Consider the following 13,733-nt stretch of genomic DNA (forward strand, 5'->3'; position numbering starts at 1 on the left):
GCCGGCACATGTGCTTCACTTTCCGTCAGATCACGTTCGACCCCAAATTAAAAAGGGAGATGGATGACGCTGACCTGAGACAAAACAAAAGGGCGTTCACCGGCGTGTTCCACACATTCTCAGCTAATCAGGAACTGCCCTGCTTGGAGACACAGTGTCCACTGAATAACAGCATGCAGTGATAAGGTCACCAAATTAACTAAAGCTGGAATCAAGAATCTGAAGCCTTTCCTAATCCGTGACTAACAAGATTAGAAGGTTTCCACTCAACATACAGGTCGCTGGAAGAATCACTCTGGGACCTGGGCTGGAGTGGACGAGGAGAGTCCCCCAAAATTTCACTATAATCCAAAACAAAGTTTCTACCTTAAAATATTATTTTGCTAAATTTTGCTAACAGCATAACAAAATCGGTGAGTTAGACGATGCCAGAATACCAAAAAAAAACAAAATCATCCTGCCAGCAACACACAATTTTTCTACATATTTTTGAATTAATGAAGTTTTTGTTTGTTAACAGCTTTATATTATATAGAGATGAATATGTGTTACGTATTGCAAACAGCTTTAAATGGTGAGAGACAGGCGTAGCAAGATAGGTGAACGGGTGCACATCCAGTTCCAGGACAATGAACAGACACAAAGAAAAAGGAGAGGTGCACTAATGAAAACTTATGTGTGTGAAAAATGTAGTGTTCAGGCGGCGGTTCCCTTTCCCTCATTAACATTCACATGATATCAATTATAAAACAAAAAAACAAAACAAAACAAACTATAACGTAATATGGAGCAAAGATCGTTTTTATGCCTTCAAAGCAAAAATGTGGCATATTTCCTAATTTCCCTATAGGGATTAATAAAGTTAATCTTAATTTCCCTCTAATACAAGTCACATAATAATAATGTATTTTTCATGCACACCACTTTTTAGTGCTTGTACATGTGAATCAGCCATTTAAAAATATAAAGTTGCAAAAGTCCACATTAGGAGGACTCACAACAGACCTTGACAAAGGAGTCCTAAGTTTCTTCATCACTGTTGCAACCATTACAAATCTTTAAAGTAAAATGTTCAGATTAGGTGGTGCAGTGATCAGAAATGTGTCCAACAGGTTTTGTTTATGGGGCTTGCAGATAAACTAGCACTGTTTTGTGGTCAAAACGTGTTTTACAGTTCAGTTACAAAAAAACTGATGATTTTACAGGTGAATGTAAGTTTTTTTTTGCAAATGTTCTCGCTCCGTTTTACAGCAAAAAGCACAACAAGACAGTGAAAAGAATGCGAGTCTGCTCAAAGCTGAGCAATACACAAAACGACTGAGTCTTTTCCCAAAGAGCAAGTGGAGCCTCGTCTCTGAAAAGGCTCCATACATGAGGTAGCGAGGAGAATGCCACACAAGACAAACTGGGGAGAGGAGAGAATACACTTTCTGCCTCCCTCTCCTTGCTCAGTGAACCAGCACAGCGAGCACAAAAGCCACTGTTTGCCAGTGTGTCGAGGAATCCAACCAGTCGCCTCGATGAGAAAAAGAGTCCTTCAATTAGACCGTAAGATTATAAACAACACAAAAGAAAAAATGTCTTGATGAAGGATGATGCATTTCACTGGATCTGACTGAATACTGTATCGGCAGATTAGGTTTTTCATGTAAGAAATAAAGTGCTTATATGAATCTCTGAACAATACAAACAAACACAGCGCAACCTCAGAAGCAGCATACAGGGTTCCTCTGTTGTTAATGCAGACGTTTTGGGAGGTGTTTGCCTGGTAAATTGTGTGTAATGTTGTGAGTCCCGAAACGCAGTCCTTTCCTAAATCTAAGAAAGAACAGTAGAAACATAAGGAAAGTGAAGGAACGATTGGAACAATGTTAGAATCACCATCCAGCTTCCAGACCTATTGAAAGACTGTGATGGCCATTATGGCAGACTGCATCAGACACCCGTCTGGATATGTCACTTCTGGATCAGCCTGTGTAATCCCAAATTTAGCCAGTGTTTTATGCCTAAGTACAAGTAAAAACAAAACAGGTTTTGGTGTCAGGGGGACTTGAACCTCAGACTCCTAAATGTGAGTCCCCAACCTGCGTCCTTATGTAGACTTTTGCGGCTGTATTGCTCCCATGATCATTGGGCATTACAATCATATGTTCCGTTAATAAACATAACCACGTGTTGTTTCTGGTGGACAGAAACAGATAGGTTTGACACTTTCTGTCTACTGCTCATAGCCACAATTGCCAAAAATGGTGTGGGAAGAAAGGATATGTTTGTTGCCTGAATGTGGTGTGTACTTGTGTCTGATAATTGAGCCAACAGGTCTGCAGAATATTGATGCTAACATTTGATTAGCTATGACACGTTGTTGGCAGCTATCATGTAAATGTAGAGTAAGCCATGCAGCTGAAGTTTAGACAGAAAGTGCAGTAGTTTAATACAAAGACGGTGACTAGGAAATATTGTTTTGATACTTTTTAAACTCTTTCTATAATTATTTCTTATTATATCCAAGTGGGGATGACATGGGAAATTTTAGGAATTACACCGTGTCCATAAAACGTCCTTTGTCTTTCAGAGTTAACGACCTGAGAGTTCTCCTTGGTCAACAGTGTTTCTCTGGATGAGCAACTGTCATCAATCCAGTCAGAGATTTCTTTCCTCAGGACTCTGCGCCTGCTGAGAACCACACGCAATCTGTGATAAATCCTCAATGCTTTATGCTGCTTTTAAGGGAGCATAATTCTTGCGGGCTGGTGTTTTTATCACCCAGTGTTTATCCTGGGAATACATCCTCACCAGACAAATTTCACATATCGGACTAGTGGATGACATTTATCTTTGCTGGAGGGAGATGGCTCTGTGGATTTCAACTGAAACTGTACATTTTAGACGGATGAATAATCCTATTATTAGCCCGATAATGTGGTTTTTAAGGTACTGAGGCACTCGGGTTGAGTGTGCACCTTGTCTGGATGTTATTAGTGGGATCAAGCAGAGTTAAAGATCTTTGACACTGTGTTACAATGCAGGTATTTCAACAAGGAAGAACATAAAGCTGAGTTGTTTAATACTTTTGCGAATGAGAGATTATAGAGGAATTTTCCTCGACAAAAATAGAAATATGGCATTTCAAGTTTATTTTTCACCTGTAGCAACTGTCTGTCCTGTGTTTTATTTAGACATACATTCCAACTGCACCACATTTTGAAGAAGGTTTATCATACCTGTCATACTTTCAGAGCCATCTCCCTCCCTCATGAAGCCTAATATGCTCAGTCACATTCTTAGGATGAGACCACACGGCTACTTATACAACAGAGAGCCGCAGCCAAGCCACCTGATGGCTTCGGTGATGCGTTCCAGCCGTGCTGGTAATCCCACAATGCACTGTCATGAAAAATGGAAATGGTTTCACTACTAACTCATGATAAAAAACAGGGAGCTCCGAGACGATCCGTCTTGCTTTCTCCACCAGAGCGCTCTCGTATTTCTAATCTTGTCAACTGGACTGTTTGTTTTTTTCTACAAGTCTGAAACTATATTATTGTTGAATATAAAATGTTATAACAAAAAAAATCTTTCCTTGGATTTTATTGCCATAATAAAGAATGTTAGCTCTGGGACTGCCTGTAGATTTCAGTGTTCAAGTCAGATATGCTTTTTCCACATGCTGTCAGTTTACAGCGTGTTTTTCCACTTTGCATTGTTTGTTTATAGAGAAAAAAATATATCGTTTTTTGCTTTAAAATGCATAAAAATGCAGATGGTGAGGATCACTTGAAAATAACTTACTTTCAACATGCAAAGGAATTATTCCACAGCTGTGTATCTATCAGTGACTGGACAGTCACTAAATGATGCTTTCTCAAAACCAATGTACACCAAAATGTGCATGAGCCACAAAAACAAAAACACACACTTTCTGCCACAAGAGTGCTGGACGACACAGACGTCAGAAAATTTCTCTTCACAATAAACAGCACCCAGAGGTCTGACCTCAAGGACCCAAGTATCAAAACCTGCAGTTCCACACACAGCCTCTGAACTACTCTGCTCCATCCAGGCTCCATCTATTTGCCCGTATTTGGATTAACCAGAAGACTTTGACACTTTCAACATAGCAATTGTTGAGCCTCCTGCACAGACTCATAAAGGTTCTACAGAAACTTCTCAGTAACGACTGCTGAGCTTTTGTCAACAGGCTTCAATTATTGGCCAGTAGCTACAAAAATAATGATGGACATCAGAATCTGGCAGTGGTCATGGCTGTTCAGAAATCAGTCACTTACCCTGAATGCAGGGTTAAGGCCAATCAGGTTAGATGCAACATTACTTGACAACGGTTTGCCCATTTGTTATGTTATATGTGTTTACTCCACTCGGTGTAGCAGCACCGTGTTTCACCAGATTTTCAACACTGCATGGTGAAAGTAATGACAGCCTCCACATGTGCCTTGCAGACTCAGCATAAATGCAGGTGAGCTCACCATACAGTCAAACGAACGATGATGTATTGACTGAAATGATGATGATGTATTGACCAAAAGTCTCTGCCATCCCTGCATTCCTAAGTCACAATAAAATCTGATAAAACATTTGGCACCCATCACCTCGTGGCACCTAATTCCATCAGAATTTCGTGTCTTGAATATTCCAGCATCCCAGATTAGAGGGTGTTTTGCTAAACAAAGGCGGGTTTGATTCTGAGCAGGACTCGGCACTCCACCTCACAGGCATTACATAAAGCTTGAGCCTCGACTTGGCATCGGTCCCTTTTCAGCAACGCTCCATGAGAACATGACTGAGCAATGCTAAACCCATGACCCCACTTACACTTGTACCCCACATCACCCTGCGAGCCCCTCTACGCCTCATTCTCTTCCTGTTTCAGTCTCTCTCCTCCCTTCATCCATTCTTTTTCCGCTACATTAAAGTCTTCATTACTGTAAGCAGGGACGAGAGCAATATGGCATGAAATGTACAGGAACTGCTGTACAACCGGCACAGCTATACTAATGTGACTATAAGTGTAGTGACAATAGTATAAAAACTTTTATTAGCATAGTTGTTCCTATGTGTGGCTCCCTCTTTGTCTCCTACCTGCTACGACATGCAGTACTGCAGATCCAGCCGGAACACTTTGTACCAAAACACAATCTGCGGTACTGCGGCTTTAAAATCTGCCTCCTATTTGTTTTGTGTCTCGCTCTCTCTGGCTTACATCCTCTCACATCACTCCCGTCACTCATTTAATCACACATCAAAGGCTGCTCTGCTTGATCACAGCGAATCAAATCATATCAAAATATCATTGCTGTCACTGGCTTTGTTATTGTTAAGAGTGATGGCGGCTCCGTCCGCCCTCTTTGCATATTTTTGGTGGAGCATAGCCAAGTGAAATAGCTTTAGTCATATCAGTTAATTCTGTCTCTAGTCCACCTTACGGTATGTACCTGTCACTCTAAACATGCAAAACATGTTGCACAGGAGCGACAGACAATGAAAGAACAAGGACAGAAAATAAAGGCTAGAGGTCTGTCAACACACTGCCTCTCTCTCACACACACACAAACACACACACACACTTGCCGCACTTTCTCTTCAAATTTCTTAAACCACAAGTGATCAGCATCCTCTGAGGAAGAACTGGCACCTGTGTTTTAAGTGTGGCGACAGCAAGAAGCAAATATTATATATTTATAATAGCTGCTTGGTATATGGGAAAGTGGCTAACATGCTAACTGTGAATTAGTAGCTTTCAGAGATACTTGGAAACCTCCTCTTTGGCACATCTGATTGGTTGAAATAATCTTGCAACAGACAGTGACTGACTGATGGTTCATCCAATCAGCGGCTAAAGGACTGCATATACAGTATATATATATATATATATATATAGCATATAACTGTAGTTAATAATGATGCAGTTACACATATATAAAGTGTAGCTGTCACAGAGCAATGATCAGACACTGAAGATCAGTCTCATCTCATGTCACGGCCTCGGTGTAGCAGAACCCCCCTCCATGCCCACCTCCCCTCTCCGCCTGGTGACAGACCGATCATTGTCTGCAGCAGCCGAGGATTCTTTAGGGATTAAATAAACGCAGGTGAGTTACTGCTCTGACAGGGAAGTGAAATATTCCTATATTGTATAAACATTACATCACCCATCCCATAAGCTGTAACTGGCAATTGTCCACAAGTTATTAGATGGAGGAACCCGATGCTTTGTCTCAACGGCCTAGCTATGTACATCTATATGTGAATCCTTAAAAATAAACGTGGGACTGTCTACTACTGTGCATGTATGGAACGCCTCCTCGATGCAGAAAGCAATATATAATAAGACCTTTGAGTATAAGCCCGGCCTTGTACTGTGTGTCAGTGCACTGCTATGGCTGCTATTACTCTATTACTTCGGATCCTCTGTCACCCCTGAACTGCTCTCTTCTTCTGCAAGATTCTCGCCAACTCGCCACCCCAACTAAGCTGACAACATACAAATATTATTATCATCAACAAGAGAAGCTCTATTTAAGACCAAGACATTTTCTTTTATTACCTCTTGGCACTTTTAAGGCATTCCACTTATTTTCTCCCTCCTCCACTCATCCATAAAAATCTGATAAAATAACCAGACTTAAACAGTTTGTAAGCAACTGGACATATTTCTGTATTTTCAGTGTTAAGTCACTCACCGTGTCCTTAGTTTTTTTTTCTTCTTTAACTTAAGAGGGCTCTCTTCAATGTAAACCAGACGTTTATTAGTTTAAGGAGATCTGTGAGAAAAGACAAGACACAGCAGAGGACCATATTCAAAACAAAGGGTCACAAATCTATGTGAAGGCATTTCTATAATATTTTCGCTCCGCAGACGGACGGAGTTAACACAGGCACACATCTGCAACGCTTTTCTGTCACTGTCAAGTGATACTTTTAAAAACAACTTTATGCTTTTATTTACGCAAGAATTTGTGAGAAAGTATTTCACCATATGTTCTCATGATGGGAGGATGACACAGGATTGCTGAATTGGAAACAAAGCAGCAGCCCACATGTCTACATGTCTACCTAACTACAAACGGTTGTAGTTTATACGATTCAGTCATGATATCAAAAAGGTTGAATCGTGCATTTAAAATTGGACAACCCTCAAAAATGCATCATGAGAGTTGAATGGCTCATCTCAGTTAAATGCAGTTTTGTTTCTGTGTGTTTGTCTTTTTGCTCAGTGCACAATAATGGTTACCACTTGGTCGTAGGTGTAATAGACTGGCGACCTGTCGGATGTACCACGCCTTTTGCCCATTGAAAGCTGGGATGAATCTTGTGCCCCTGTGACTCTGTATGTAAGGGATGGATGGATGGATGGATGGATGGATGGATGGATGGATTGAGTGCACAATAATCTGTATTAATCCATCTCTCTAAAGGCTGACAGACCTAATTAGGAAAATATTTTTGCAACCCTCACGGCACAAACAAACAAATAAATTGAAATACTGACACCACATGCAAAAACTCGTCAGCAACTACAGGAACAGAGGCAACAAGGTAATGTCAATGGAAAATGTGATTGGACAAATGATTTCTACCTGTGAATCTAGACTTCCAAACGGCAACCAAAATGTGTTTAAGATGAGAAATAAACTGTACAGTTGGTCTGTCTGCTTTGGCAGGATGTCACTGATGTGCATGAAGTAGTCAGTGCATCAAAGCTACGAAACAATAAACAACTAGATTTGAATTTTAAAAATAGTAAATTGCAAAAATGAATCAAGTCTAGTTGGCACCAGCGCCCTGTCTGTTAAAATCCATCTCCCAGAATGCATTGCATGTGCATGGGTACTTATACAGACAATGAACTGAAGGTGTTCCTGTGAAGATCATACCATAATTCAGCACAGGCTGCACCATTTATCTCAATGGTTATTTATCTCAATAGTTGTCTATTTTTTCAACAAACTCAACATTGTAGTGACTTTAATAAAACCAACTGTGGAATTTTATCTGCACACACCGAGGAACTGAGATGAGTAATTGCTTTCAAAAGTAAAGATCCTTATCATCACTATCTTATGTCTCCTCATTTCCCTCACAGTTTGATCAGATCAGTGTGTTCTGAAGCCGCCTGCTACAACAGCTGAAAGGCCAGCAGGAGCTGCTGTAATCTGATCATAGATAATCTGGGATAATCTGTGGGATCATACATCACGACCATATGACAACAGTTTGAACTCCTCCGAAGCCTTGCACAGGAGTGAACTCTGTACAAACAAAACCCCTCTGACGGGCAATCCGTCACTATCTGTTCAACCTATACATGACAAAGCAACAAATTGCCTTTGAATTGCTTGTTGCGGGTGAAATCCCAGCTTCAGGGGAGAGTTTTTCTCCTCCTCTCTCAGAGCAATGAATCATAAAAATGTGACAAATAAGGTTTGACATTGCTTTTTGGGGCTGATTAATGAGTGTAGCTATAGTCACGGTGGAAAGTCCCACACAGACAGGTTGGAAGATTTCTGTTTAGCGCTGGAGCAGTGAAGAAAAGCCTCTTCATGTGTGTCCTGGCGTTGAACACGGGTTGGCTTGGTGACGTGCAATCAGGCTGCTCCCCTTATGTGAACCTTAAAATTGACTTTAAAGCTTGCTGCTGTCTGTTTGATTGTGCCTACAGTAACAACACAATGCTCAATTGCTCATATATATGTTGACACTTGCAGTAGTCACACAAATTATAATAAAACTCATACAGATGTTGTAATATGAGTACAAGTTAGACACACTGAACAGAAACTAACCGTAGACTACAAACAGTACAGACGAGCAGTGCTTCACAATGTGATGCATGCTTTCTGACATACTACTCGGATACTCACTCTTTAGAATATGATTACTATGTTTTTCCATTGGTCAAATGAATGATGGTGAACTTTGTCTCACTTAAGCTGGATGGAATGTTCATAGAATTTTGACAAATGAGGACTAACAGGAACCTCCTTGGTGGAAATGCCAAAAAAAGAAAACTGCAGTTCCTTCAGTGCCCACTTGAGGCAGACTCCTACAAAGAGCATGTGTAGACATCACTTCCCATGTTGGAACTAGTGGCCAATGTTTTGCATCTGTAAGGGTCAACAGAGGGCGCATGAGAAGCTTAGCGTGGACATCCTTGTACGTAGACTAGGTTAAATGATGTGTCTTCATAAAGAAAAGCTAACATGACGTCAATATGTCAGTCCTTGAAAACAGAACGTGTGTGCATATTTCTGCTGGTGCATCTCTGTGTAATTTCTATGCAGACAGGAGTCATTGCCATGTGACCGCAGAAGGGAACGATTTTCCATGTTAAATGTGTGAAATGTTATGACTATGACCTAACCCCTTACTATGTTTTTAAGAACCAACCTTAACCATCCATCCATCCATCATCCATTAACCTGCTTTGTCCTGCAGTGCAGGGTAACAGGGGGGCTGGAGCCTATCCCAGCTAACTATGGGTGAGAGGCAGGGTACACCGTGGACCGATCACCAGTCCATCACAGGGCAACATACATACAGACAACTATTCTCACTCACACTCACACCTACGGGCAATTTAGAGTCACCAATCAACCTTTTAGAATGTGGGAAGAAGCCGGAGAAAACCCATGCAACACAATACATGTGTTGGACACTGAGGATATGTTGGAAGAGAGGACACTACCAAGTAAGCATTAATCAAAAGTAGAAGGTTATTAAACTTGCATAATTAGTGTAACTGGTGTGATAGCAGTACCACAGTAAAGGCAATCTATTACTCACCGGTGTTACTGAAAGTTATAGTGATGAGGGCTTGTGGGGAAGTTTGTATCCCTGTGTCGTGTCACAGCATCACCACACACAGAGACACTGTTTTAATATTTTACAGTCAAAGAGTTACAGCAGCTAAAAAAAATGAAATCATCATCTTCAACTATTGCTGGTATTTCTGAAGTCGGTGGCTGTGATAGTAACCATGACTTCATTCTGAGCTGTTTGGAAACAGCCTCTTCATATACCGGTTTATTTTATTTGTCACCTGTGGCAACGTGTTGGTCTGTGTTTTATTTAGCCGTGCATTCCGACTGTACTTCTAACTACATTTAGAGAAAGGTTTATCATACCTGTCATACTTTCAGAGCCATTTTCCTCCCTTATGAAGCCTAATATGCTCAGTCAGACCACACAGCATTATATTATGAAACGGCCAACAGAAGTGACCGTCCAATGATGCTTTCCAGCTGTGCCGGTTATTCTTACAATGAGGTCTGAAAAAAAAGTAGCAGGCTGATTAGTGGTTACTATGGATAGATAAAGCAAAAGGTCACAGAAAATGCATTATTGCTGCATTGAAGACTTTGCGTTTTAAAGAGGTGGGTTTTAAAGCTTTGGTGGAGGAGTAACAGCCAGCTTTGAAAAATTAGAAAATTTGACAAAACACATTCATATCAATGTTAACATAATGAGTAAGTTGTTAACGTGGCTAACTAAAATATGCATAAAATGCATGGTGTTCTCATTATACAACATAAAATACTGTTTGAAAGTATGTTATGGAGTCTATGGTACGCCTAAGGCCCTGTTCACACTGGAGAAAGTTAATCCAGCTAGAGTAGGATTGTATCTGGATATTCTTTAAACTGGATATGTTCAGACCTATTTTCAAATCTGGCTATCACACACGCGTGTCCGCACTGAATCTGGCTTAATCCGGCTTGTTTGCGGTCCTCCCAACCGCTAGGTGGCGCCTCGTAATATACAGAGTCCGTTAAGCCCTGTGGAAAATAAACTCGGGGCAAAGCTGTCATAGTTCAACGGTTCATTACATGCAGCTTTTGTACACGACCCGGACACTGTCCCCGTGAACCGGAAGTATCGCATCGCTATCTGGAAGTATCACGTCAGGATATATCCAGATACGGCCGAATCCCGCTCTAGCTGCATTGATTTCCCCAGTGTGAACGGGGTATAAAAGGTTCCTAATTTGCCTCTGATGTCACACGGATTTCTGCATATGCAGACAGTATACATTTGGCTTATTTTACCATAGTTGGGCATTTTTAAAGGGATTCATTAATTAATTCACATTCAAAGTGCTTACAATATTTGGTAATAAATAAATAATAATTAAAGTAATTAAATAAATTAGCCGTGTGCTCATGCCTCAGCAGATTTTTACATTTACATTCTTTTCATTTTATCTCTGAAAACCTGCCAAATAGCATGTTCCATTTCAGAAGTGACATTTTGTAAACTATTCGTCTGTTTACTACATTTTTTCTCTTTTACTATGAGTACAAGCCGACAGGGAATTTTCTGTACTGAGTCTTTGAAACTTGCTTTAAAAAGCTGCTGTGTTTATTTCAAAACTCCTGTCTGTCAATAAGAAAACAGACATTCCTTTCATTCCTTCCTTTGCGGTTTTGTGCCACAGCTGCAAAATAGCTGTAATAACTCTCGTTACAACAGACTGTGTGATTTCAGCATTGTTTGGGAATTTCCCTGAAGAAGCCTAATATTGCAGAATATTATTAAGACCGCACAAAGTCTTTGGCTTCGGAATAGGTAGAGACAATTTTTCAGATGATTCAGCTGCTACAATAATAAACACCGACATTCCTTACTTTATCTTGCTATCTAGAGTTACACACACACTGCCAAAGTGAGCAAGGTGTTTTTTTTCCAATGTGTGAAAAATGTGATTATATATAGGAATATTTGCTGCATATTATCTTGTCAGGACTCCGTGTCCTTGACCTTTGCTCTATAAGTTATAGCCACCAGTGGTTTTATACAGCACTAAGATGTAAATGTTTTAATAGCACCTTGTCAGCAAACACAATGTTTAGACTGAACAGTCATTCCCAACATTTTTGTTCCATGACAACTAAAGGAAAGGAAAGGTAACAAAACTATAAGTGATCTGTTGCTTTGATAGAACACAGCTATCACCAGGGTTGCTAAGACGATGAAAGCAAAGTCACTTTTTGACTGTCATTGAAGATGGACTAACCATCTTGGGTATCCGATCTGACCAAAACTAGTGGGGGAACTACTTTAACCTGGAGGTCTATGGTGATAGACTTGTCTAGTTGGTAGGTTTGACAATTTATTAGGTGGTTATTTGGTGGTTTTCGGCTCCAAATACAGTATGATCTGCTTCTGCCCATTGCTCAAACATGGGGCCAAATATCCTATTTATGGGTGATGCCATGTTGGAAAAAGACGCCATCTTGGAGCCAGAATCTAAGCAGTAGAGATCGGGAGGGAAAGCTGCATTGTTGCTGTTCCACCCAAACCTCCACTGCCCCCCTCGTTGAATCAGTTTGGCTCCTTCATTAACTGTTGACTGCAGCTTCTTTCCTCCTTTTTTGTCTTTTTGTCACTAATTAAACACGAACATGTGTAATTAATGAGCATGTGGACACAGATCAGTGTGATTAAAAGCTAGCTCACAAGCCACAACCCATCTCTGGGAAAAATCAGAGGCATACTTTTACTTTATAGTTGGGTCCATGTTCCATCCACTAACATGGTGAAGGCAGGGCTTTAATACAGCTAACAACCATGGGGCACCCACATGTATTGGGCTCACTTTGTGGGGGCTGTCATGCTGTGTATCTCTATATACAGTCTATGGTTTTTACAGGTAAAAATGCCACACAAGGAACCAGAATGCTAAAAAGGGGACACACACAGGCTATGCTGTAAAATATACCCGGCTACACTGAACCTACAGCATGGATAAATTAAGCTTAAGAGCAAATAATGTCCATTTAGAAGTCAGAGATCCACTGTTAATGTGAGAAGTGGGGCTGAAGTGAGTATTCTGTCCTTTTAACTGAGTTAAAGAATAAGGCCCAAAATATATTTAAAACGACCCTTTCCCAAACAATTCCTCAATGAGTGCAGACCGTCTCAGAGTTTGTCCAGCCATGGCAAAGTGCTATTGGCAGTGTGTGTGCGTTGCTGTGATTGGTGGTGTTGATACGTTTCATTAAGGTAACCCTAGCTGCTCATATCTCTGTTTCATCCTCGCAGAGTCTCCTGAGAGTGTGCTGGGAAACAAAGGAGGCCGGGTCCTTTGTGGGGTACACTGAGGCCTGCTTCAGTTTACTGTAAACACACTGGCAGGGGCGTCGCAGAGGTCACGTATGAGTGTTTGTGTGTGTGGGTGTGGAGGCCTTTGTCGTGGTGCTTTCATAGAGTTAAGTTGCAGTTGGTGATGGAGAATGAAAAGAAAGCTGGAGAGGAAGTAGAGAGGAATTTAGATAATGGACTGTTTTTATGAAGTGAGATGACAAAAAGATTTTGTATTTTATATGTTTGTTTTAAATGTGATAGTTATATATATTTCTATAATATTTTCTTGACTTTGTAAGTGCTCATTTTTCCTTAAAGTACTAAATATCATTAAGGTTTTATTATCAGGATGACACAGCTCCGGCAATGAAAATTTATTTTGTCATCATTAATTTTGAAAATTGTAAAATGTATTGTAATCTTGTTTTTTTTCCAATTTCCAAAAATGAACAAATGATTTAAAGCTACAGTTCCAAATATTTGGTCTCCCCCTTCTGGATATTAAAGGAATTACACAAATGCAAAAGGAATTACAAACTGCTGACACAGCTGACAGCGGGTCAATGAATATAATGTTACATCACACTGTTCAGCTTTGCCTGGTGGATATTAGCTCCACCTCTTTGTCT

The sequence above is a fragment of the Parambassis ranga genome, chromosome 10 (assembly GCF_900634625.1).
Source record: "Parambassis ranga chromosome 10, fParRan2.1, whole genome shotgun sequence".
In the NCBI taxonomy this organism is placed as follows: Eukaryota; Metazoa; Chordata; class Actinopteri; family Ambassidae; genus Parambassis; species Parambassis ranga.